Source organism: Schistocerca americana, unplaced genomic scaffold (assembly GCF_021461395.2).
Source record: "Schistocerca americana isolate TAMUIC-IGC-003095 unplaced genomic scaffold, iqSchAmer2.1 HiC_scaffold_420, whole genome shotgun sequence".
Classification (NCBI taxonomy): domain Eukaryota; kingdom Metazoa; phylum Arthropoda; class Insecta; order Orthoptera; family Acrididae; genus Schistocerca; species Schistocerca americana.
Window position 1 is genome coordinate 70,137 of NW_025726149.1, and position 22,506 is coordinate 92,642.

The 22,506-nt window shown below is 52.8% G+C and overlaps 42 non-coding genes across 42 annotated transcripts; 9 read left to right on the forward strand and 33 right to left on the reverse strand.

Annotated features, from left to right (window-relative positions):
- Nucleotides 1–125: 125 nt before the first annotated feature.
- On the reverse strand, nucleotides 126–196 carry Trnag-gcc. The gene has a single exon. It is a non-coding gene; the product is annotated as a tRNA-Gly (tRNA).
- Nucleotides 197–521: 325 nt separating this feature from the next.
- On the forward strand, nucleotides 522–593 carry Trnag-ucc. Its single transcript has one exon. It is a non-coding gene; the product is annotated as a tRNA-Gly (tRNA).
- Nucleotides 594–1,186: 593 nt separating this feature from the next.
- Nucleotides 1,187–1,260, reverse strand: Trnai-aau. The gene has a single exon. It is a non-coding gene; the product is annotated as a tRNA-Ile (tRNA).
- A 164-nt stretch (nucleotides 1,261–1,424) lies between these two features.
- Nucleotides 1,425–1,496, reverse strand: Trnae-uuc. Its single transcript has one exon. It is a non-coding gene; the product is annotated as a tRNA-Glu (tRNA).
- Nucleotides 1,497–1,801: 305 nt separating this feature from the next.
- On the reverse strand, nucleotides 1,802–1,874 carry Trnam-cau. The gene has a single exon. It is a non-coding gene; the product is annotated as a tRNA-Met (tRNA).
- Nucleotides 1,875–2,237: 363 nt separating this feature from the next.
- Nucleotides 2,238–2,308, reverse strand: Trnag-gcc. Its single transcript has one exon. It is a non-coding gene; the product is annotated as a tRNA-Gly (tRNA).
- Nucleotides 2,309–2,633: 325 nt separating this feature from the next.
- Nucleotides 2,634–2,705, forward strand: Trnag-ucc. Its single transcript has one exon. It is a non-coding gene; the product is annotated as a tRNA-Gly (tRNA).
- Nucleotides 2,706–3,298: 593 nt separating this feature from the next.
- Trnai-aau lies at nucleotides 3,299–3,372 on the reverse strand. The gene has a single exon. It is a non-coding gene; the product is annotated as a tRNA-Ile (tRNA).
- A 164-nt stretch (nucleotides 3,373–3,536) lies between these two features.
- On the reverse strand, nucleotides 3,537–3,608 carry Trnae-uuc. Its single transcript has one exon. It is a non-coding gene; the product is annotated as a tRNA-Glu (tRNA).
- A 305-nt stretch (nucleotides 3,609–3,913) lies between these two features.
- On the reverse strand, nucleotides 3,914–3,986 carry Trnam-cau. The gene has a single exon. It is a non-coding gene; the product is annotated as a tRNA-Met (tRNA).
- A 363-nt stretch (nucleotides 3,987–4,349) lies between these two features.
- On the reverse strand, nucleotides 4,350–4,420 carry Trnag-gcc. The gene has a single exon. It is a non-coding gene; the product is annotated as a tRNA-Gly (tRNA).
- Nucleotides 4,421–4,745: 325 nt separating this feature from the next.
- Trnag-ucc lies at nucleotides 4,746–4,817 on the forward strand. The gene has a single exon. It is a non-coding gene; the product is annotated as a tRNA-Gly (tRNA).
- A 593-nt stretch (nucleotides 4,818–5,410) lies between these two features.
- On the reverse strand, nucleotides 5,411–5,484 carry Trnai-aau. Its single transcript has one exon. It is a non-coding gene; the product is annotated as a tRNA-Ile (tRNA).
- Nucleotides 5,485–5,648: 164 nt separating this feature from the next.
- Trnae-uuc lies at nucleotides 5,649–5,720 on the reverse strand. The gene has a single exon. It is a non-coding gene; the product is annotated as a tRNA-Glu (tRNA).
- A 305-nt stretch (nucleotides 5,721–6,025) lies between these two features.
- Nucleotides 6,026–6,098, reverse strand: Trnam-cau. Its single transcript has one exon. It is a non-coding gene; the product is annotated as a tRNA-Met (tRNA).
- A 363-nt stretch (nucleotides 6,099–6,461) lies between these two features.
- Nucleotides 6,462–6,532, reverse strand: Trnag-gcc. The gene has a single exon. It is a non-coding gene; the product is annotated as a tRNA-Gly (tRNA).
- A 325-nt stretch (nucleotides 6,533–6,857) lies between these two features.
- Nucleotides 6,858–6,929, forward strand: Trnag-ucc. The gene has a single exon. It is a non-coding gene; the product is annotated as a tRNA-Gly (tRNA).
- Nucleotides 6,930–7,522: 593 nt separating this feature from the next.
- On the reverse strand, nucleotides 7,523–7,596 carry Trnai-aau. Its single transcript has one exon. It is a non-coding gene; the product is annotated as a tRNA-Ile (tRNA).
- A 164-nt stretch (nucleotides 7,597–7,760) lies between these two features.
- Nucleotides 7,761–7,832, reverse strand: Trnae-uuc. Its single transcript has one exon. It is a non-coding gene; the product is annotated as a tRNA-Glu (tRNA).
- A 305-nt stretch (nucleotides 7,833–8,137) lies between these two features.
- Trnam-cau lies at nucleotides 8,138–8,210 on the reverse strand. Its single transcript has one exon. It is a non-coding gene; the product is annotated as a tRNA-Met (tRNA).
- A 363-nt stretch (nucleotides 8,211–8,573) lies between these two features.
- On the reverse strand, nucleotides 8,574–8,644 carry Trnag-gcc. The gene has a single exon. It is a non-coding gene; the product is annotated as a tRNA-Gly (tRNA).
- A 325-nt stretch (nucleotides 8,645–8,969) lies between these two features.
- On the forward strand, nucleotides 8,970–9,041 carry Trnag-ucc. Its single transcript has one exon. It is a non-coding gene; the product is annotated as a tRNA-Gly (tRNA).
- Nucleotides 9,042–9,634: 593 nt separating this feature from the next.
- Nucleotides 9,635–9,708, reverse strand: Trnai-aau. The gene has a single exon. It is a non-coding gene; the product is annotated as a tRNA-Ile (tRNA).
- A 164-nt stretch (nucleotides 9,709–9,872) lies between these two features.
- On the reverse strand, nucleotides 9,873–9,944 carry Trnae-uuc. The gene has a single exon. It is a non-coding gene; the product is annotated as a tRNA-Glu (tRNA).
- Nucleotides 9,945–10,249: 305 nt separating this feature from the next.
- Nucleotides 10,250–10,322, reverse strand: Trnam-cau. The gene has a single exon. It is a non-coding gene; the product is annotated as a tRNA-Met (tRNA).
- A 363-nt stretch (nucleotides 10,323–10,685) lies between these two features.
- Nucleotides 10,686–10,756, reverse strand: Trnag-gcc. Its single transcript has one exon. It is a non-coding gene; the product is annotated as a tRNA-Gly (tRNA).
- A 325-nt stretch (nucleotides 10,757–11,081) lies between these two features.
- Trnag-ucc lies at nucleotides 11,082–11,153 on the forward strand. Its single transcript has one exon. It is a non-coding gene; the product is annotated as a tRNA-Gly (tRNA).
- A 593-nt stretch (nucleotides 11,154–11,746) lies between these two features.
- Trnai-aau lies at nucleotides 11,747–11,820 on the reverse strand. The gene has a single exon. It is a non-coding gene; the product is annotated as a tRNA-Ile (tRNA).
- A 164-nt stretch (nucleotides 11,821–11,984) lies between these two features.
- Trnae-uuc lies at nucleotides 11,985–12,056 on the reverse strand. Its single transcript has one exon. It is a non-coding gene; the product is annotated as a tRNA-Glu (tRNA).
- A 305-nt stretch (nucleotides 12,057–12,361) lies between these two features.
- On the reverse strand, nucleotides 12,362–12,434 carry Trnam-cau. The gene has a single exon. It is a non-coding gene; the product is annotated as a tRNA-Met (tRNA).
- A 363-nt stretch (nucleotides 12,435–12,797) lies between these two features.
- On the reverse strand, nucleotides 12,798–12,868 carry Trnag-gcc. The gene has a single exon. It is a non-coding gene; the product is annotated as a tRNA-Gly (tRNA).
- A 325-nt stretch (nucleotides 12,869–13,193) lies between these two features.
- Nucleotides 13,194–13,265, forward strand: Trnag-ucc. Its single transcript has one exon. It is a non-coding gene; the product is annotated as a tRNA-Gly (tRNA).
- A 593-nt stretch (nucleotides 13,266–13,858) lies between these two features.
- On the reverse strand, nucleotides 13,859–13,932 carry Trnai-aau. The gene has a single exon. It is a non-coding gene; the product is annotated as a tRNA-Ile (tRNA).
- Nucleotides 13,933–14,096: 164 nt separating this feature from the next.
- Trnae-uuc lies at nucleotides 14,097–14,168 on the reverse strand. The gene has a single exon. It is a non-coding gene; the product is annotated as a tRNA-Glu (tRNA).
- Nucleotides 14,169–14,473: 305 nt separating this feature from the next.
- Nucleotides 14,474–14,546, reverse strand: Trnam-cau. The gene has a single exon. It is a non-coding gene; the product is annotated as a tRNA-Met (tRNA).
- Nucleotides 14,547–14,909: 363 nt separating this feature from the next.
- On the reverse strand, nucleotides 14,910–14,980 carry Trnag-gcc. Its single transcript has one exon. It is a non-coding gene; the product is annotated as a tRNA-Gly (tRNA).
- Nucleotides 14,981–15,304: 324 nt separating this feature from the next.
- Trnag-ucc lies at nucleotides 15,305–15,376 on the forward strand. Its single transcript has one exon. It is a non-coding gene; the product is annotated as a tRNA-Gly (tRNA).
- A 593-nt stretch (nucleotides 15,377–15,969) lies between these two features.
- On the reverse strand, nucleotides 15,970–16,043 carry Trnai-aau. The gene has a single exon. It is a non-coding gene; the product is annotated as a tRNA-Ile (tRNA).
- A 198-nt stretch (nucleotides 16,044–16,241) lies between these two features.
- On the reverse strand, nucleotides 16,242–16,313 carry Trnae-uuc. The gene has a single exon. It is a non-coding gene; the product is annotated as a tRNA-Glu (tRNA).
- Nucleotides 16,314–16,618: 305 nt separating this feature from the next.
- On the reverse strand, nucleotides 16,619–16,691 carry Trnam-cau. The gene has a single exon. It is a non-coding gene; the product is annotated as a tRNA-Met (tRNA).
- A 363-nt stretch (nucleotides 16,692–17,054) lies between these two features.
- On the reverse strand, nucleotides 17,055–17,125 carry Trnag-gcc. Its single transcript has one exon. It is a non-coding gene; the product is annotated as a tRNA-Gly (tRNA).
- Nucleotides 17,126–17,450: 325 nt separating this feature from the next.
- Trnag-ucc lies at nucleotides 17,451–17,522 on the forward strand. Its single transcript has one exon. It is a non-coding gene; the product is annotated as a tRNA-Gly (tRNA).
- Nucleotides 17,523–22,506: the final 4,984 nt, after the last annotated feature.

Below are 22,506 nucleotides of genomic sequence, written 5' to 3' on the forward strand. Positions count from 1 at the left end.
AGTGGGGACCGGCGAGTGCTGCGTTCTCGGTTCTTCTCAAGGGAATCCAGCTATATATTCTTGCGGATCGTGCATCTCAAGCGCGCAAGCCACACGGCAGCATTATCGCGGGAAAAGCAATAAGATGCATCGGCCGGGAATCGAACCCGGGCCGCCCGCGTGGCAGGCGAGCATTCTACCACTGAACCACCGATGCTTGGGCCAGCGGTAACTTTACGCTGCTTCCCGAGCAGATGTCTCAAGGGAAAGTGGGACTGCCGTCAAGCGCCGTAGCATTCTGTGGAGAAGATGCTGCAGACGCTGAATCCTGCACTGCACTGCTTAAAAATGCCGCCAGAACGCGGTCCTCGCCGGCGCCGACTCTTGCCAAAGGATGCGAAATGTGCGCGGATACGCTGTCCGAATGCGTCTGGATGTGCTCCCCTAGCCTACCTCGAAATGCGCCTGCCAGGTACGATCACCTTCGGCCGCTGCCGACAGGCGGGAAGCCGACACAGCGCGGAGGCGGGGCGCTCGCTTGTGCGGTGGTGGTGTAATGGTCAGCATAGTTGCCTTCCAAGCAGTTGATCCGGGTTCGATTCCCGGCCACCGCAGCAGGCTTTTAATTTCGCGTATGAGTACTTTTGCCACGCGCTCTTAAATTATTGTTTTTCCGGCCTCCTACTCGCTGCATACCAGCCCTTAGTGTGTCTCGACTTGTCTCGACTTTGCTCAGCTGACGCGAGAGCTGACGCTCTCAAATCGGCCTATATCAAAACGACAAGCACGAGAAACGACTGAGAGAGGTAAGGAGAGGCGAGGCGATGGACACACAGCACGCCCCCTTCATTTCACGGTGGCGTCTCCCTGACCGAATCGGGCTGTAGCTCCGAAAACTAAGGAGAAGCAAAAATAGGAAGTAAAACTGCCAATAGTACCCTGTGTTCCCATGCGCTCACCCGCCCAAGTACTGACAGGGGCCAAAGTTGTTGCGCATCGGCAATCGGACATTTTCTTTCATTTTCTCTTTATCAATTGAGAACCAGTGTATTCAAGATAGTACGGCCATTGCCGAGTGAATGCTGTAGCGCTTCCCGAAGAGTCGGGTTCGGATCCTCTGTCAACTTCCACGCAGGGTGATGATCTTTTGGTCATCACACTCGCCAGCTGAAATCGGCGCTGCCTTTTCGTAGTAGTAAAAGAGCAGTGGCCCGTGGGGGGATCGAACCCACGACCTTCGCGTTATTAGCACGACGCTCTAACCAACTGAGCTAACGGGCCTCGGCAGATGCAGTTGCTCAGCCCTAAGCTGGAAACAGGTGGCATGAGGCCGTACACCATTTCTATGGTCGTCGTGCGTCTGCTTCCCTGCTCTATATTCTGCTGACGGGAAACGGCCGCTCGGACAGCTCAAACTAGTCACGTCGCGTGTGGAAAAAATTCCGTTCCGGTACCGGGAATCTGACCCGGGCCTCCTGGGTGAAAGCCAGGTATCCTAGCCACTAGACCACACCGGATGTGGCCGTTTCGATCGACCGTTCGTACGGTCGCTTGTCGCATTTCGTGTCGAGTGCCGCGTCGGCGCCCTTCTCTCTTTGCGAGCACCTTTGCACATACTGACTGGCAAGGCGCGCACCTCAAACGCCGCAGAGCAATGCTTTTGGCTTCATGCTCTGCTGGGAGAAGAGGAAAAGGGAAGCTGTAAGTAGCAATAACAGGAAGTAAACATTTTCCCGTTGAAGCGTTGAAACGTTGTGGATAACAAACAAGAAATACGTTGGTGCCCTAGCAACAGCACCACCATCGGTCACAGAAAATCAAATGCCCCTGGTGAGGATCGAACTCACGACCTTAAGATTATGAGACTTACGCGCTGCCTACTGCGCTACCGAGGCACGGGTGCACCACTGGTCCTGGAAACTGGGTAAATACCGTACCCAACATTACTTCCTGGATAACGTGTTCTGTTGCTACACGTGCACTGCCGGCCCAGTTGATTGCGGTGTTGCTGCAGCTGTTGCAACGATAGGCAGCACTCCTTGTCGTTAAAGTTCAGTGCCTCGGAGGCACCTGGACACAGCAACTTGTGAGGCCAAGCCGACGCTAGTCTGCAGAACATCATGCGAGCGTCCTAGTGGGGACCGGCGAGTGCTGCGTTCTCGGTTCTTCTCAAGGGAATCCAGCTATATATTCTTGCGGATCGTGCATCTCAAGCGCGCAAGCCACACGGCAGCATTATCGCGGGAAAAGCAATAAGATGCATCGGCCGGGAATCGAACCCGGGCCGCCCGCGTGGCAGGCGAGCATTCTACCACTGAACCACCGATGCTTGGGCCAGCGGTAACTTTACGCTGCTTCCCGAGCAGATGTCTCAAGGGAAAGTGGGACTGCCGTCAAGCGCCGTAGCATTCTGTGGAGAAGATGCTGCAGACGCTGAATCCTGCACTGCACTGCTTAAAAATGCCGCCAGAACGCGGTCCTCGCCGGCGCCGACTCTTGCCAAAGGATGCGAAATGTGCGCGGATACGCTGTCCGAATGCGTCTGGATGTGCTCCCCTAGCCTACCTCGAAATGCGCCTGCCAGGTACGATCACCTTCGGCCGCTGCCGACAGGCGGGAAGCCGACACAGCGCGGAGGCGGGGCGCTCGCTTGTGCGGTGGTGGTGTAATGGTCAGCATAGTTGCCTTCCAAGCAGTTGATCCGGGTTCGATTCCCGGCCACCGCAGCAGGCTTTTAATTTCGCGTATGAGTACTTTTGCCACGCGCTCTTAAATTATTGTTTTTCCGGCCTCCTACTCGCTGCATACCAGCCCTTAGTGTGTCTCGACTTGTCTCGACTTTGCTCAGCTGACGCGAGAGCTGACGCTCTCAAATCGGCCTATATCAAAACGACAAGCACGAGAAACGACTGAGAGAGGTAAGGAGAGGCGAGGCGATGGACACACAGCACGCCCCCTTCATTTCACGGTGGCGTCTCCCTGACCGAATCGGGCTGTAGCTCCGAAAACTAAGGAGAAGCAAAAATAGGAAGTAAAACTGCCAATAGTACCCTGTGTTCCCATGCGCTCACCCGCCCAAGTACTGACAGGGGCCAAAGTTGTTGCGCATCGGCAATCGGACATTTTCTTTCATTTTCTCTTTATCAATTGAGAACCAGTGTATTCAAGATAGTACGGCCATTGCCGAGTGAATGCTGTAGCGCTTCCCGAAGAGTCGGGTTCGGATCCTCTGTCAACTTCCACGCAGGGTGATGATCTTTTGGTCATCACACTCGCCAGCTGAAATCGGCGCTGCCTTTTCGTAGTAGTAAAAGAGCAGTGGCCCGTGGGGGGATCGAACCCACGACCTTCGCGTTATTAGCACGACGCTCTAACCAACTGAGCTAACGGGCCTCGGCAGATGCAGTTGCTCAGCCCTAAGCTGGAAACAGGTGGCATGAGGCCGTACACCATTTCTATGGTCGTCGTGCGTCTGCTTCCCTGCTCTATATTCTGCTGACGGGAAACGGCCGCTCGGACAGCTCAAACTAGTCACGTCGCGTGTGGAAAAAATTCCGTTCCGGTACCGGGAATCTGACCCGGGCCTCCTGGGTGAAAGCCAGGTATCCTAGCCACTAGACCACACCGGATGTGGCCGTTTCGATCGACCGTTCGTACGGTCGCTTGTCGCATTTCGTGTCGAGTGCCGCGTCGGCGCCCTTCTCTCTTTGCGAGCACCTTTGCACATACTGACTGGCAAGGCGCGCACCTCAAACGCCGCAGAGCAATGCTTTTGGCTTCATGCTCTGCTGGGAGAAGAGGAAAAGGGAAGCTGTAAGTAGCAATAACAGGAAGTAAACATTTTCCCGTTGAAGCGTTGAAACGTTGTGGATAACAAACAAGAAATACGTTGGTGCCCTAGCAACAGCACCACCATCGGTCACAGAAAATCAAATGCCCCGGGTGAGGATCGAACTCACGACCTTAAGATTATGAGACTTACGCGCTGCCTACTGCGCTACCGAGGCACGGGTGCACCACTGGTCCTGGAAACTGGGTAAATACCGTACCCAACATTACTTCCTGGATAACGTGTTCTGTTGCTACACGTGCACTGCCGGCCCAGTTGATTGCGGTGTTGCTGCAGCTGTTGCAACGATAGGCAGCACTCCTTGTCGTTAAAGTTCAGTGCCTCGGAGGCACCTGGACACAGCAACTTGTGAGGCCAAGCCGACGCTAGTCTGCAGAACATCATGCGAGCGTCCTAGTGGGGACCGGCGAGTGCTGCGTTCTCGGTTCTTCTCAAGGGAATCCAGCTATATATTCTTGCGGATCGTGCATCTCAAGCGCGCAAGCCACACGGCAGCATTATCGCGGGAAAAGCAATAAGATGCATCGGCCGGGAATCGAACCCGGGCCGCCCGCGTGGCAGGCGAGCATTCTACCACTTAACCACCGATGCTTGGGCCAGCGGTAACTTTACGCTGCTTCCCGAGCAGATGTCTCAAGGGAAAGTGGGACTGCCGTCAAGCGCCGTAGCATTCTGTGGAGAAGATGCTGCAGACGCTGAATCCTGCACTGCACTGCTTAAAAATGCCGCCAGAACGCGGTCCTCGCCGGCGCCGACTCTTGCCAAAGGATGCGAAATGTGCGCGGATACGCTGTCCGAATGCGTCTGGATGTGCTCCCCTAGCCTACCTCGAAATGCGCCTGCCAGGTACGATCACCTTCGGCCGCTGCCGACAGGCGGGAAGCCGACACAGCGCGGAGGCGGGGCGCTCGCTTGTGCGGTGGTGGTGTAATGGTCAGCATAGTTGCCTTCCAAGCAGTTGATCCGGGTTCGATTCCCGGCCACCGCAGCAGGCTTTTAATTTCGCGTATGAGTACTTTTGCCACGCGCTCTTAAATTATTGTTTTTCCGGCCTCCTACTCGCTGCATACCAGCCCTTAGTGTGTCTCGACTTGTCTCGACTTTGCTCAGCTGACGCGAGAGCTGACGCTCTCAAATCGGCCTATATCAAAACGACAAGCACGAGAAACGACTGAGAGAGGTAAGGAGAGGCGAGGCGATGGACACACAGCACGCCCCCTTCATTTCACGGTGGCGTCTCCCTGACCGAATCGGGCTGTAGCTCCGAAAACTAAGGAGAAGCAAAAATAGGAAGTAAAACTGCCAATAGTACCCTGTGTTCCCATGCGCTCACCCGCCCAAGTACTGACAGGGGCCAAAGTTGTTGCGCATCGGCAATCGGACATTTTCTTTCATTTTCTCTTTATCAATTGAGAACCAGTGTATTCAAGATAGTACGGCCATTGCCGAGTGAATGCTGTAGCGCTTCCCGAAGAGTCGGGTTCGGATCCTCTGTCAACTTCCACGCAGGGTGATGATCTTTTGGTCATCACACTCGCCAGCTGAAATCGGCGCTGCCTTTTCGTAGTAGTAAAAGAGCAGTGGCCCGTGGGGGGATCGAACCCACGACCTTCGCGTTATTAGCACGACGCTCTAACCAACTGAGCTAACGGGCCTCGGCAGATGCAGTTGCTCAGCCCTAAGCTGGAAACAGGTGGCATGAGGCCGTACACCATTTCTATGGTCGTCGTGCGTCTGCTTCCCTGCTCTATATTCTGCTGACGGGAAACGGCCGCTCGGACAGCTCAAACTAGTCACGTCGCGTGTGGAAAAAATTCCGTTCCGGTACCGGGAATCTGACCCGGGCCTCCTGGGTGAAAGCCAGGTATCCTAGCCACTAGACCACACCGGATGTGGCCGTTTCGATCGACCGTTCGTACGGTCGCTTGTCGCATTTCGTGTCGAGTGCCGCGTCGGCGCCCTTCTCTCTTTGCGAGCACCTTTGCACATACTGACTGGCAAGGCGCGCACCTCAAACGCCGCAGAGCAATGCTTTTGGCTTCATGCTCTGCTGGGAGAAGAGGAAAAGGGAAGCTGTAAGTAGCAATAACAGGAAGTAAACATTTTCCCGCTGAAGCGTTGAAACGTTGTGGATAACAAACAAGAAATACGTTGGTGCCCTAGCAACAGCACCACCATCGGTCACAGAAAATCAAATGCCCCGGGTGAGGATCGAACTCACGACCTTAAGATTATGAGACTTACGCGCTGCCTACTGCGCTACCGAGGCACGGGTGCACCACTGGTCCTGGAAACTGGGTAAATACCGTACCCAACATTACTTCCTGGATAACGTGTTCTGTTGCTACACGTGCACTGCCGGCCCAGTTGATTGCGGTGTTGCTGCAGCTGTTGCAACGATAGGCAGCACTCCTTGTCGTTAAAGTTCAGTGCCTCGGAGGCACCTGGACACAGCAACTTGTGAGGCCAAGCCGACGCTAGTCTGCAGAACATCATGCGAGCGTCCTAGTGGGGACCGGCGAGTGCTGCGTTCTCGGTTCTTCTCAAGGGAATCCAGCTATATATTCTTGCGGATCGTGCATCTCAAGCGCGCAAGCCACACGGCAGCATTATCGCGGGAAAAGCAATAAGATGCATCGGCCGGGAATCGAACCCGGGCCGCCCGCGTGGCAGGCGAGCATTCTACCACTGAACCACCGATGCTTGGGCCAGCGGTAACTTTACGCTGCTTCCCGAGCAGATGTCTCAAGGGAAAGTGGGACTGCCGTCAAGCGCCGTAGCATTCTGTGGAGAAGATGCTGCAGACGCTGAATCCTGCACTGCACTGCTTAAAAATGCCGCCAGAACGCGGTCCTCGCCGGCGCCGACTTTTGCCAAAGGATGCGAAATGTGCGCGGATACGCTGTCCGAATGCGTCTGGATGTGCTCCCCTAGCCTACCTCGAAATGCGCCTGCCAGGTACGATCACCTTCGGCCGCTGCCGACAGGCGGGAAGCCGACACAGCGCGGAGGCGGGGCGCTCGCTTGTGCGGTGGTGGTGTAATGGTCAGCATAGTTGCCTTCCAAGCAGTTGATCCGGGTTCGATTCCCGGCCACCGCAGCAGGCTTTTAATTTCGCGTATGAGTACTTTTGCCACGCGCTCTTAAATTATTGTTTTTCCGGCCTCCTACTCGCTGCATACCAGCCCTTAGTGTGTCTCGACTTGTCTCGACTTTGCTCAGCTGACGCGAGAGCTGACGCTCTCAAATCGGCCTATATCAAAACGACAAGCACGAGAAACGACTGAGAGAGGTAAGGAGAGGCGAGGCGATGGACACACAGCACGCCCCCTTCATTTCACGGTGGCGTCTCCCTGACCGAATCGGGCTGTAGCTCCGAAAACTAAGGAGAAGCAAAAATAGGAAGTAAAACTGCCAATAGTACCCTGTGTTCCCATGCGCTCACCCGCCCAAGTACTGACAGGGGCCAAAGTTGTTGCGCATCGGCAATCGGACATTTTCTTTCATTTTCTCTTTATCAATTGAGAACCAGTGTATTCAAGATAGTACGGCCATTGCCGAGTGAATGCTGTAGCGCTTCCCGAAGAGTCGGGTTCGGATCCTCTGTCAACTTCCACGCAGGGTGATGATCTTTTGGTCATCACACTCGCCAGCTGAAATCGGCGCTGCCTTTTCGTAGTAGTAAAAGAGCAGTGGCCCGTGGGGGGATCGAACCCACGACCTTCGCGTTATTAGCACGACGCTCTAACCAACTGAGCTAACGGGCCTCGGCAGATGCAGTTGCTCAGCCCTAAGCTGGAAACAGGTGGCATGAGGCCGTACACCATTTCTATGGTCGTCGTGCGTCTGCTTCCCTGCTCTATATTCTGCTGACGGGAAACGGCCGCTCGGACAGCTCAAACTAGTCACGTCGCGTGTGGAAAAAATTCCGTTCCGGTACCGGGAATCTGACCCGGGCCTCCTGGGTGAAAGCCAGGTATCCTAGCCACTAGACCACACCGGATGTGGCCGTTTCGATCGACCGTTCGTACGGTCGCTTGTCGCATTTCGTGTCGAGTGCCGCGTCGGCGCCCTTCTCTCTTTGCGAGCACCTTTGCACATACTGACTGGCAAGGCGCGCACCTCAAACGCCGCAGAGCAATGCTTTTGGCTTCATGCTCTGCTGGGAGAAGAGGAAAAGGGAAGCTGTAAGTAGCAATAACAGGAAGTAAACATTTTCCCGCTGAAGCGTTGAAACGTTGTGGATAACAAACAAGAAATACGTTGGTGCCCTAGCAACAGCACCACCATCGGTCACAGAAAATCAAATGCCCCGGGTGAGGATCGAACTCACGACCTTAAGATTATGAGACTTACGCGCTGCCTACTGCGCTACCGAGGCACGGGTGCACCACTGGTCCTGGAAACTGGGTAAATACCGTACCCAACATTACTTCCTGGATAACGTGTTCTGTTGCTACACGTGCACTGCCGGCCCAGTTGATTGCGGTGTTGCTGCAGCTGTTGCAACGATAGGCAGCACTCCTTGTCGTTAAAGTTCAGTGCCTCGGAGGCACCTGGACACAGCAACTTGTGAGGCCAAGCCGACGCTAGTCTGCAGAACATCATGCGAGCGTCCTAGTGGGGACCGGCGAGTGCTGCGTTCTCGGTTCTTCTCAAGGGAATCCAGCTATATATTCTTGCGGATCGTGCATCTCAAGCGCGCAAGCCACACGGCAGCATTATCGCGGGAAAAGCAATAAGATGCATCGGCCGGGAATCGAACCCGGGCCGCCCGCGTGGCAGGCGAGCATTCTACCACTGAACCACCGATGCTTGGGCCAGCGGTAACTTTACGCTGCTTCCCGAGCAGATGTCTCAAGGGAAAGTGGGACTGCCGTCAAGCGCCGTAGCATTCTGTGGAGAAGATGCTGCAGACGCTGAATCCTGCACTGCACTGCTTAAAAATGCCGCCAGAACGCGGTCCTCGCCGGCGCCGACTTTTGCCAAAGGATGCGAAATGTGCGCGGATACGCTGTCCGAATGCGTCTGGATGTGCTCCCCTAGCCTACCTCGAAATGCGCCTGCCAGGTACGATCACCTTCGGCCGCTGCCGACAGGCGGGAAGCCGACACAGCGCGGAGGCGGGGCGCTCGCTTGTGCGGTGGTGGTGTAATGGTCAGCATAGTTGCCTTCCAAGCAGTTGATCCGGGTTCGATTCCCGGCCACCGCAGCAGGCTTTTAATTTCGCGTATGAGTACTTTTGCCACGCGCTCTTAAATTATTGTTTTTCCGGCCTCCTACTCGCTGCATACCAGCCCTTAGTGTGTCTCGACTTGTCTCGACTTTGCTCAGCTGACGCGAGAGCTGACGCTCTCAAATCGGCCTATATCAAAACGACAAGCACGAGAAACGACTGAGAGAGGTAAGGAGAGGCGAGGCGATGGACACACAGCACGCCCCCTTCATTTCACGGTGGCGTCTCCCTGACCGAATCGGGCTGTAGCTCCGAAAACTAAGGAGAAGCAAAAATAGGAAGTAAAACTGCCAATAGTACCCTGTGTTCCCATGCGCTCACCCGCCCAAGTACTGACAGGGGCCAAAGTTGTTGCGCATCGGCAATCGGACATTTTCTTTCATTTTCTCTTTATCAATTGAGAACCAGTGTATTCAAGATAGTACGGCCATTGCCGAGTGAATGCTGTAGCGCTTCCCGAAGAGTCGGGTTCGGATCCTCTGTCAACTTCCACGCAGGGTGATGATCTTTTGGTCATCACACTCGCCAGCTGAAATCGGCGCTGCCTTTTCGTAGTAGTAAAAGAGCAGTGGCCCGTGGGGGGATCGAACCCACGACCTTCGCGTTATTAGCACGACGCTCTAACCAACTGAGCTAACGGGCCTCGGCAGATGCAGTTGCTCAGCCCTAAGCTGGAAACAGGTGGCATGAGGCCGTACACCATTTCTATGGTCGTCGTGCGTCTGCTTCCCTGCTCTATATTCTGCTGACGGGAAACGGCCGCTCGGACAGCTCAAACTAGTCACGTCGCGTGTGGAAAAAATTCCGTTCCGGTACCGGGAATCTGACCCGGGCCTCCTGGGTGAAAGCCAGGTATCCTAGCCACTAGACCACACCGGATGTGGCCGTTTCGATCGACCGTTCGTACGGTCGCTTGTCGCATTTCGTGTCGAGTGCCGCGTCGGCGCCCTTCTCTCTTTGCGAGCACCTTTGCACATACTGACTGGCAAGGCGCGCACCTCAAACGCCGCAGAGCAATGCTTTTGGCTTCATGCTCTGCTGGGAGAAGAGGAAAAGGGAAGCTGTAAGTAGCAATAACAGGAAGTAAACATTTTCCCGCTGAAGCGTTGAAACGTTGTGGATAACAAACAAGAAATACGTTGGTGCCCTAGCAACAGCACCACCATCGGTCACAGAAAATCAAATGCCCCGGGTGAGGATCGAACTCACGACCTTAAGATTATGAGACTTACGCGCTGCCTACTGCGCTACCGAGGCACGGGTGCACCACTGGTCCTGGAAACTGGGTAAATACCGTACCCAACATTACTTCCTGGATAACGTGTTCTGTTGCTACACGTGCACTGCCGGCCCAGTTGATTGCGGTGTTGCTGCAGCTGTTGCAACGATAGGCAGCACTCCTTGTCGTTAAAGTTCAGTGCCTCGGAGGCACCTGGACACAGCAACTTGTGAGGCCAAGCCGACGCTAGTCTGCAGAACATCATGCGAGCGTCCTAGTGGGGACCGGCGAGTGCTGCGTTCTCGGTTCTTCTCAAGGGAATCCAGCTATATATTCTTGCGGATCGTGCATCTCAAGCGCGCAAGCCACACGGCAGCATTATCGCGGGAAAAGCAATAAGATGCATCGGCCGGGAATCGAACCCGGGCCGCCCGCGTGGCAGGCGAGCATTCTACCACTGAACCACCGATGCTTGGGCCAGCGGTAACTTTACGCTGCTTCCCGAGCAGATGTCTCAAGGGAAAGTGGGACTGCCGTCAAGCGCCGTAGCATTCTGTGGAGAAGATGCTGCAGACGCTGAATCCTGCACTGCACTGCTTAAAAATGCCGCCAGAACGCGGTCCTCGCCGGCGCCGACTTTTGCCAAAGGATGCGAAATGTGCGCGGATACGCTGTCCGAATGCGTCTGGATGTGCTCCCCTAGCCTACCTCGAAATGCGCCTGCCAGGTACGATCACCTTCGGCCGCTGCCGACAGGCGGGAAGCCGACACAGCGCGGAGGCGGGGCGCTCGCTTGTGCGGTGGTGGTGTAATGGTCAGCATAGTTGCCTTCCAAGCAGTTGATCCGGGTTCGATTCCCGGCCACCGCAGCAGGCTTTTAATTTCGCGTATGAGTACTTTTGCCACGCGCTCTTAAATTATTGTTTTTCCGGCCTCCTACTCGCTGCATACCAGCCCTTAGTGTGTCTCGACTTGTCTCGACTTTGCTCAGCTGACGCGAGAGCTGACGCTCTCAAATCGGCCTATATCAAAACGACAAGCACGAGAAACGACTGAGAGAGGTAAGGAGAGGCGAGGCGATGGACACACAGCACGCCCCCTTCATTTCACGGTGGCGTCTCCCTGACCGAATCGGGCTGTAGCTCCGAAAACTAAGGAGAAGCAAAAATAGGAAGTAAAACTGCCAATAGTACCCTGTGTTCCCATGCGCTCACCCGCCCAAGTACTGACAGGGGCCAAAGTTGTTGCGCATCGGCAATCGGACATTTTCTTTCATTTTCTCTTTATCAATTGAGAACCAGTGTATTCAAGATAGTACGGCCATTGCCGAGTGAATGCTGTAGCGCTTCCCGAAGAGTCGGGTTCGGATCCTCTGTCAACTTCCACGCAGGGTGATGATCTTTTGGTCATCACACTCGCCAGCTGAAATCGGCGCTGCCTTTTCGTAGTAGTAAAAGAGCAGTGGCCCGTGGGGGGATCGAACCCACGACCTTCGCGTTATTAGCACGACGCTCTAACCAACTGAGCTAACGGGCCTCGGCAGATGCAGTTGCTCAGCCCTAAGCTGGAAACAGGTGGCATGAGGCCGTACACCATTTCTATGGTCGTCGTGCGTCTGCTTCCCTGCTCTATATTCTGCTGACGGGAAACGGCCGCTCGGACAGCTCAAACTAGTCACGTCGCGTGTGGAAAAAATTCCGTTCCGGTACCGGGAATCTGACCCGGGCCTCCTGGGTGAAAGCCAGGTATCCTAGCCACTAGACCACACCGGATGTGGCCGTTTCGATCGACCGTTCGTACGGTCGCTTGTCGCATTTCGTGTCGAGTGCCGCGTCGGCGCCCTTCTCTCTTTGCGAGCACCTTTGCACATACTGACTGGCAAGGCGCGCACCTCAAACGCCGCAGAGCAATGCTTTTGGCTTCATGCTCTGCTGGGAGAAGAGGAAAAGGGAAGCTGTAAGTAGCAATAACAGGAAGTAAACATTTTCCCGCTGAAGCGTTGAAACGTTGTGGATAACAAACAAGAAATACGTTGGTGCCCTAGCAACAGCACCACCATCGGTCACAGAAAATCAAATGCCCCGGGTGAGGATCGAACTCACGACCTTAAGATTATGAGACTTACGCGCTGCCTACTGCGCTACCGAGGCACGGGTGCACCACTGGTCCTGGAAACTGGGTAAATACCGTACCCAACATTACTTCCTGGATAACGTGTTCTGTTGCTACACGTGCACTGCCGGCCCAGTTGATTGCGGTGTTGCTGCAGCTGTTGCAACGATAGGCAGCACTCCTTGTCGTTAAAGTTCAGTGCCTCGGAGGCACCTGGACACAGCAACTTGTGAGGCCAAGCCGACGCTAGTCTGCAGAACATCATGCGAGCGTCCTAGTGGGGACCGGCGAGTGCTGCGTTCTCGGTTCTTCTCAAGGGAATCCAGCTATATATTCTTGCGGATCGTGCATCTCAAGCGCGCAAGCCACACGGCAGCATTATCGCGGGAAAAGCAATAAGATGCATCGGCCGGGAATCGAACCCGGGCCGCCCGCGTGGCAGGCGAGCATTCTACCACTGAACCACCGATGCTTGGGCCAGCGGTAACTTTACGCTGCTTCCCGAGCAGATGTCTCAAGGGAAAGTGGGACTGCCGTCAAGCGCCGTAGCATTCTGTGGAGAAGATGCTGCAGACGCTGAATCCTGCACTGCACTGCTTAAAAATGCCGCCAGAACGCGGTCCTCGCCGGCGCCGACTTTTGCCAAAGGATGCGAAATGTGCGCGGATACGCTGTCCGAATGCGTCTGGATGTGCTCCCCTAGCCTACCTCGAAATGCGCCTGCCAGGTACGATCACCTTCGGCCGCTGCCGACAGGCGGGAAGCCGACACAGCGCGGAGGCGGGGCGCTCGCTTGTGCGGTGGTGGTGTAATGGTCAGCATAGTTGCCTTCCAAGCAGTTGATCCGGGTTCGATTCCCGGCCACCGCAGCAGGCTTTTAATTTCGCGTATGAGTACTTTTGCCACGCGCTCTTAAATTATTGTTTTTCCGGCCTCCTACTCGCTGCATACCAGCCCTTAGTGTGTCTCGACTTGTCTCGACTTTGCTCAGCTGACGCGAGAGCTGACGCTCTCAAATCGGCCTATATCAAAACGACAAGCACGAGAAACGACTGAGAGAGGTAAGGAGAGGCGAGGCGATGGACACACAGCACGCCCCCTTCATTTCACGGTGGCGTCTCCCTGACCGAATCGGGCTGTAGCTCCGAAAACTAAGGAGAAGCAAAAATAGGAAGTAAAACTGCCAATAGTACCCTGTGTTCCCATGCGCTCACCCGCCCAAGTACTGACAGGGGCCAAAGTTGTTGCGCATCGGCAATCGGACATTTTCTTTCATTTTCTCTTTATCAATTGAGAACCAGTGTATTCAAGATAGTACGGCCATTGCCGAGTGAATGCTGTAGCGCTTCCCGAAGAGTCGGGTTCGGATCCTCTGTCAACTTCCACGCAGGGTGATGATCTTTTGGTCATCACACTCGCCAGCTGAAATCGGCGCTGCCTTTTCGTAGTAGTAAAAGAGCAGTGGCCCGTGGGGGGATCGAACCCACGACCTTCGCGTTATTAGCACGACGCTCTAACCAACTGAGCTAACGGGCCTCGGCAGATGCAGTTGCTCAGCCCTAAGCTGGAAACAGGTGGCATGAGGCCGTACACCATTTCTATGGTCGTCGTGCGTCTGCTTCCCTGCTCTATATTCTGCTGACGGGAAACGGCCGCTCGGACAGCTCAAACTAGTCACGTCGCGTGTGGAAAAAATTCCGTTCCGGTACCGGGAATCTGACCCGGGCCTCCTGGGTGAAAGCCAGGTATCCTAGCCACTAGACCACACCGGATGTGGCCGTTTCGATCGACCGTTCGTACGGTCGCTTGTCGCATTTCGTGTCGAGTGCCGCGTCGGCGCCCTTCTCTCTTTGCGAGCACCTTTGCACATACTGACTGGCAAGGCGCGCACCTCAAACGCCGCAGAGCAATGCTTTTGGCTTCATGCTCTGCTGGGAGAAGAGGAAAAGGGAAGCTGTAAGTAGCAATAACAGGAAGTAAACATTTTCCCGCTGAAGCGTTGAAACGTTGTGGATAACAAACAAGAAATACGTTGGTGCCCTAGCAACAGCACCACCATCGGTCACAGAAAATCAAATGCCCCGGGTGAGGATCGAACTCACGACCTTAAGATTATGAGACTTACGCGCTGCCTACTGCGCTACCGAGGCACGGGTGCACCACTGGTCCTGGAAACTGGGTAAATACCGTACCCAACATTACTTCCTGGATAACGTGTTCTGTTGCTACACGTGCACTGCCGGCCCAGTTGATTGCGGTGTTGCTGCAGCTGTTGCAACGATAGGCAGCACTCCTTGTCGTTAAAGTTCAGTGCCTCGGAGGCACCTGGACACAGCAACTTGTGAGGCCAAGCCGACGCTAGTCTGCAGAACATCATGCGAGCGTCCTAGTGGGGACCGGCGAGTGCTGCGTTCTCGGTTCTTCTCAAGGGAATCCAGCTATATATTCTTGCGGATCGTGCATCTCAAGCGCGCAAGCCACACGGCAGCATTATCGCGGGAAAAGCAAAAAGATGCATCGGCCGGGAATCGAACCCGGGCCACCCGCGTGGCAGGCGAGCATTCTACCACTGAACCACCGATGCTTGGGCCAGCGGTAACTTTACGCTGCTTCCCGAGCAGATGTCTCAAGGGAAAGTGGGACTGCCGTCAAGCGCCGTAGCATTCTGTGGAGAAGATGCTGCAGACGCTGAATCCTGCACTGCACTGCTAAAAATGCCGCCAGAACGCGGTCCTCACCGGCGCCGACTCTTGCCAAAGGATGCGAAATGTGCGCGGATACGCTGTCCGAATGCGTCTGGATGTGCTCCCCTAGCCTACCTATAAATGCGCCTGCCAGGTACGATCACCTTCGGCCGCTGCCGACAGGCGGGAAGCCGACACAGCGCGGAGGCGGGGCGCTCGCTTGTGCGGTGGTGGTGCAATGGTCAGCATAGTTGCCTTCCAAGCAGTTGATCCGGGTTCGATTCCCGGCCACCGCAGCAGGCTTTTAATTTCACGTATGAGTACTTTTGCCACGCGCTCTTAAATTATTGTTTTTCCGGCCTCCTACTCGCTGCATACCAGCCCTTAGTGTGTCTCGACTTGTCTCGACTTTGCTCAGCTGACGCGAGAGCTGACGCTCTCAAATCGGCCTATATCAAAACGACAAGCACGAGAAACGACTGAGAGAGGTAAGGAGAGGCGAGGCGATGGACACACAGCACGCCCCCTTCATTTCACGGTGGCGTCTCCCTGACCGAATCGGGCTGTAGCTCCGAAAACTAAGGAGAAGCAAAAATAGGAAGTAAAACTGCCAATAGTACCCTGTGTTCCCATGCGCTCACCCGCCCAAGTACTGACAGGGGCCAAAGTTGTTGCGCATCGGCAATCGGACATTTTCTTTCATTTTCTCTTTATCAGTTGAGAACCAGTGTATTCAAGATAGTACGGCCATTGCCGAGTGAATGCTGTAGCGCTTCCCGACGAGTCGGGTTCGGATCCTCTGTCAACTTCCACGCAGGGTGATGATCTTTTGGTCATCACACTCGCCAGCTGAAATCGGCGCTGCCTTTTCGTAGTAGTAAAAGAGCAGTGGCCCGTGGGGGGATCGAACCCACGACCTTCGCGTTATTAGCACGACGCTCTAACCAACTGAGCTAACGGGCCTCGGCAGATGCAGTTGCTCAGCCCTAAGCTGGAAACAGGTGGCATGAGGCCGTACACCATTTCTATGGTCGTCGTGCGTCTGCTTCCCTGGTCTATATTCTGCTGACGGTCACGAAACAGTAGCTATATTGCGAGCAGGACGGGAAACGGCCGCTCGGACAACTCAAACTTGTCACGACGCGCGTGGAAAAAATTCCGTTCCGGTACCGGGAATCGTACCCGGGCCTCCTGGGTGAAAGCCAGGTATCCTAGCCACTAGACCACACCGGATGTGGCCGTTTCCTTCGACCGTTCGTACGGTCGCTTGTCGCATTTCGTGTCGAGTGCCGCGTCGGCGACCTTCTCTCTTTGCGAGCACCTTTGCACATACTGACTGGCAAGGCGCGCACCTCAAACGCCGCAGAGCAATGCTTTTGGCTTCATGCTCTGCTGGGAGAAGAGGAAAAGGGAAGCTGTAAGTAGCAATAACAGGAAGTAAACATTTTCCCGCTGAAGCGTTGAAACGTTGTGGATAACAAACAAAAAATACGTTGGTGCCCTAGCAACAGCACCACCATCGGTCACAGAAAATCAAATGCCCCGGGTGAGGATCGAACTCACGACCTTAAGATTATGAGACTTACGCGCTGCCTACTGCGCTACCGAGGCACGGGTGCACAACTGGTCCTGGAAACTGGGTAAATACCGTACCCAACATTACTTCCTGGATAACGTGTTCTGTTGCTACACGTGCACTGCCGGCCCAGTTGATTGCGGTGTTGCTGCAGCTGTTGCAACGATAGGCAGCACTCCTTGTCGTTAAAGTTCAGTGCCTCGGAGGCACCTGGACACAGCAACTTGTGAGGCCAAGCCGACGCTAGTCTGCAGAACATCATGCGAGCGTCCTAGTGGGGACCGGCGAGTGCTGCGTTCTCGGTTCTTCTCAAGGGAATCCAGCTATATATTCTTGCGGATCGTGCATCTCAAGCGCGCAAGCCACACGGCAGCATTATCGCGGGAAAAGCAATAAGATGCATCGGCCGGGAATCGAACCCGGGCCGCCCGCGTGGCAGGCGAGCATTCTACCACTGAACCACCGATGCTTGGGCCAGCGGTACCTTTACGCTGCTTCCCGAGCAGATGTCTCAAGGGAAAGTGGGACTGCCGTCAAGCGCCGTAGCATTCTGTGGAGAAGATGCTGCAGACGCTGAATCCTGCACTGCACTGCTTAAAAATGCCGCCAGAACGCGGTCCTCGCCGGCGCCGACTCTTGCCAAAGGATGCGAAATGTGCGCGGATACGCTGTCCGAATGCGTCTGGATGTGCTCCCCTAGCCTACCTCGAAATGCGCCTGCCAGGTACGATCACCTTCGGCCGCTGCCGACAGGCGGGAAGCCGACACAGCGCGGAGGCGGGGCGCTCGCTTGTGCGGTGGTGGTGTAATGGTCAGCATAGTTGCCTTCCAAGCAGTTGATCCGGGTTCGATTCCCTGCCACCGCAGCAGGCTTTTAATTTCGCCTATGAGTACTTTTGCCACGCGCTCTTAAATTATTGTTTTTCCGGCCTCCTACTCGCTGCATACCAGCCCTTAGTGTGTCTCGACTTGTCTCGACTTTGCTCAGCTGACGCGAGAGCTGACGCTCTCAAATCGGCCTATATCAAAACGACAAGCACGAGAAACGACTGAGAGAGGTAAGGAGAGGCGAGGCGATGGACACACAGCACGCCCCCTTCATTTCACGGTGGCGTCTCCCTGACCGAATCGGGCTGTAGCTCCGAAAACTAAGGAGAAGCAAAAATAGGAAGTAAAACTGCCAATAGTACCCTGTGTTCCCATGCGCTCACCCGCCCAAGTACTGACAGGGGCCAAAGTTGTTGCGCATCGGCAATCGGACATTTTCTTTCATTTTCTCTTTATCAGTTGAGAACCAGTGTATTCAAGATAGTACGGCCATTGCCGAGTGAATGCTGTAGCGCTTCCCGACGAGTCGGGTTCGGATCCTCTGTCAACTTCCACGCAGGGTGATGATCTTTTGGTCATCACACTCGCCAGCTGAAATCGGCGCTGCCTTTTCGTAGTAGTAAAAGAGCAGTGGCCCGTGGGGGGATCGAACCCACGACCTTCGCGTTATTAGCACGACGCTCTAACCAACTTTTTTTTTTTTTTTTTTTTTTTTTTTTTTTTTTTTTTTCTTAGGGCCTCCCATCTCCCCTTCTAGCCCTTCCATTCGCTCTCCTTCATGCGCCTTCTTCGGCGAGCTTCTTTGCTAAAATCAAATTAAATGCTCCTTCTCACGTAAGGGAATCCATGCCAAACGTGGTGAGATAAGTAAATTTCTGCATCCAAATGAACTTATTCTGTGATGTTGGATGGTTTTTCATAATGAGGGAACTTGATCTGTTGAAAAATGATGATAACGAAAGAAAAATTAAGTGGAAAACTGAAAAACGTAGACTTCTTAAGGACACACACAATACATGACACCGATCTCAGATTATAATCACAGTATATCATTCAACACATCATCCAATACCTTCCTTTTGAAAGAGTATGTGTAGCATATTTCCAAAATGCTTGGTGTGGTTGCGTTGGGCGCGTACTTTGTAATATTCCTCCGTGATGTAGCAGTTGTAGTCCTCAATGGTGGCCGTGGTCGTTTTGTGGATGACAAAGTGAACAAAATTGCCGTATAGCCACAGTATGGTATTATTTTTCTGACGCGGAAAATACATCACGTCCGGGGCCGAGAGTTCGGTGGTGGTGATGAATCTACCATCATTGCGCCTGAGGAATGCGACCTGCTGCTTAATGTGGTTCCATATGGTATTGTATCCTTGACAAGTAAACCTGTGAACTGTCGTATCCACATATCCACAACGGCGACACATGGGAGTATCATGAAGTCCTATAGCATGGAGCCTCTCATTGTTGGCGATGATATCGTTAACCACTTGATACCATGTCGACCGTACTGACATGCTTAAGACTTTATTATGAATATTCTTCCAAACAGTATTCCAATCTTTGGATGGATATTTTTTCTCGATTCGATTCCTGACTGAACAGCGCCATGGAATAGAAGTAGCAGATGACGTGGCGCTACGGCTGGGTGTCAGATGTATACTCTCTTTGTAACTGATCTCGGTGAAGTAAAGTCTGACATGGTGCAGCTTAAAATGGATCGGAGCCACATTGACAGGAGCCTCTAAACTCTGAGGTTCAGTCAGATGAAACAGTTGCGTCGTAATACTGTCGGGGTACTTACGGAGATGTTCTCGAGTACGCTTGATAAATAAAGTCACTGTCTTTTGACGAATATCTGTGAGTCCGAGGCCACCGGCGACCGGAGGTAAGGTCACTGTACGAGCTGCCACTTTAAATATACAGCCTCTCCATAACAGCTGACAAACTGCCCTCGTAATATTTTTGGCGATGCCCAAGGGAATAGGTAGACATTGCCCCAGGTAAATCGCTTTTGACAGGATCACACAGTTAATCAGTTGTACCCTTTGCATTAAATTGAGGTCCCTATTTCGATGCTCTATTAATGAGCCTCTGATGTTGGTAAGCATGTTCTTCCAGTTAACGGAAGCCATCTTGAGCGGGCAGCTAGAAAATGTGACACCGAGAGACTTATGTTGGTTCGTGGAAGTGATCCAATCTAAGTCTGGGTTCGCATAACCATTGAGGCTGAGCATAGAGCTTTTCGTGTTATTCACAGCAGCACCAGTAGCACCACAATAAACGTGTAAGGCGGTCTTAAGAGTTTGAACATCGTCGTCACTCCGAACTATGACCCCTAAATCATCTGCATACACATTGGTTACTTTCTTTACCGACATAATCGTGATCCCTTCCAAGAGAACGTTTAAATGTCGGACAAGAGGTTCCAGAGATATGACATAGAGCAGCATGGAGAGTGGGCTTCCTTGCGGGAATCCACGACAAATATTTATGGCTCTCGTGCATTGACCGTTGACAAGTACTTTTGCCGTCATCCCAGTAATCATACTTTGCAAAGACTTCAAGCACCGTCCCCCAAAACCCAGGGCCGACATTGTTTTAAAAAGATAACGATGATCAATCCGGTCAAAAGCATTTGCAAAATCAATAAAGCATAGAGCACCTTGAAGTTGAGCTGCCGAAAAAATGGAAATCACATCACGATATTCACTGACCGTTTTGATGATACTTCTATGCGGAAGGGCCGTTTGGTCCTGCGCAATGACACGTTGTAGGACTGGAGTCAGTCGCAATTTCAGTGCACGGGCAACAATTTTATAGTCTCCATTTAATAAACATATAGGTCGCAGACGACGGACATCCTTCATTCCTCGCCCCTTGGGTACCATCACAAACACACCCTCTTTAAACTCCGAGGGTATGGAGATACCGTTGATGACTTCATTGATGATGGCGGTGAGCACATCGCCTAGAACATTCCAAAACCTGTAGTAAAATTCGACTGGTAAACCATCCGGCCCAGGCGTCTTGTTTACCGGAGAAGTTTTGACGATATCCAAAACATCATCACTAGTAAATATGTCCAATAGCGCCCTATTCTCGTCCTCAGTAACTATCGAGTCTGTGCCGTGAAGTAACGTCGCCACAGACTGTTCATTGACATCAGGGGCAGTATATAAACACGTAAAAAAGCGATGGATTTCGTTAATGATGTCACGTTGTTCATGGAGCACATCGTTATTCACATCGCGCAGGGTGTTGATAAAACTATTCCTTCTATTCTTTGCATGCCGGAGGAGATGATACAAAGAGGCAGTTTCATCTTCGACAGTGGTATGTGATCTTGACTTTACCTTCAAACCATCAAGTTGTCGTCGTTTCAGTTGGGTTAAAATCGCCTTAATTGTCTTTATTTGCATGAAATGGTCAGCAGACAAAACAGGACGATCATACAGTTCTCGCAAACAGGTATAATAAAATTCAATAGTGTCTTTCCGAAGTTGAGCCCTTGCCTTGCCATAGTCGATCAATGTCATCCTCAGCTTCCTTTTAGAGTAGTTGGTCCACCACTCAATGGTGGAAACGTATCTGGGGCGCGCTCTGAGGCACATATTCCAGGTCACTTGGATGGATTCATTTAAGTCTGTTTCGTGAAGAAGACTGACATTCAATTTCCAAAGACCGCGTCCCCAATAGGTCGTTTGCCGGGCAAGATGTATGCTACAACGAACTCCACAGTGATCAGAAAAACTGGTGGGAATCGTTTCTATTGAAGATGCACACTGGATTAAACTATCGGATATATAAATTCTGTCAATTCTACTGGCCGCCAAGTTCGTCATATACGTAAACTTAACAGCTGTTGGGTGAAATAATTCCCATGCGTCTGTAAGACGTAAGGCTGTGACACAATCTTTCAGTGCTTGAGAGAAGTTAAAGTTCGGTTTTTGATCTTTTGACTTCAGTACACAGTTCCAGTCGCCAGCTATAATGATATTTTCTGAATTGTCGTTTAATAAGTGAACCATTTCACCGGTGAAAAAAGTTGTCCTGGCCGCTCGGGAGCTGCTACCAGAGGGGGCATAGACATTAACAACCGTCGTATTAAAGATTTTACAAGAGATTCCGCGACCGGATTCGAGAAGACACAAAGGCTCCGCCGGTATACCATGTTTCACCAAAATAGCCGTTCCACATTCATTTTCGAAAGCAACATTTAAAATTTCAGTAAACCCCGGGAAATTAAATTCACTGACCATTACCTCCTGCAAGAGAGCAATATCGGTATCCGAATTATACAAGAAATCTTTCAAAGCCGCCAATTTTGGTGGACTCCTAATCCTGTTAATATTCAAAGTCATTATATTGTAAGTCTGTGACATTCTCTGTAAACGTCGTTCCATTTAGGAAGAGAAAACAAATTGACACACCAACATAAAAACCAGTGTAACGTTCAACAAAATCGTCCTGTTATTATCTGTGGACAAATGAGGCATTTCAGTTTAGCGCAGCGATCCAGGGTGCCCTGCAAGGAGACTTTCGTCAACTGGTATGCTATCAATAATCATCGGCAGCGTGGCAACTGCCGTCGTTGCTCGTGGTGCACAGTCATCTTCCTTGTCCGTCGCCCAGTCCAACCTAGGGGAAGACCGATCCGTGCTACATTCACGAGATGGCCGTCTGGGTGGACCATCATTGGGAGCCGCCAAGCCTTCTTTACACTCTATCCCTCCTCTAGATCTGTGTGTTACAGGGTTACTACCATCTTCCCTATCTGGACTATACGTTGAACTATCGGAAATATCCTTATTTTCCTCTGGTCCATCATTGCTTTGATCATCGTCCATCTTCGTAATCTGACGCAACTTTTCCCTGGTTTTTGGGACCTCGTGCGCCGCCGCCGGATGGGCAATCCGCCTCTTCTTGTTTTTTCGCGATCTAGGCGGGGAAGAGACAATATCTTGCCCGTCATCCGGTGGGGAATGAGGCAGAGTAACGCCGACAGTGGCTGAGTATTCC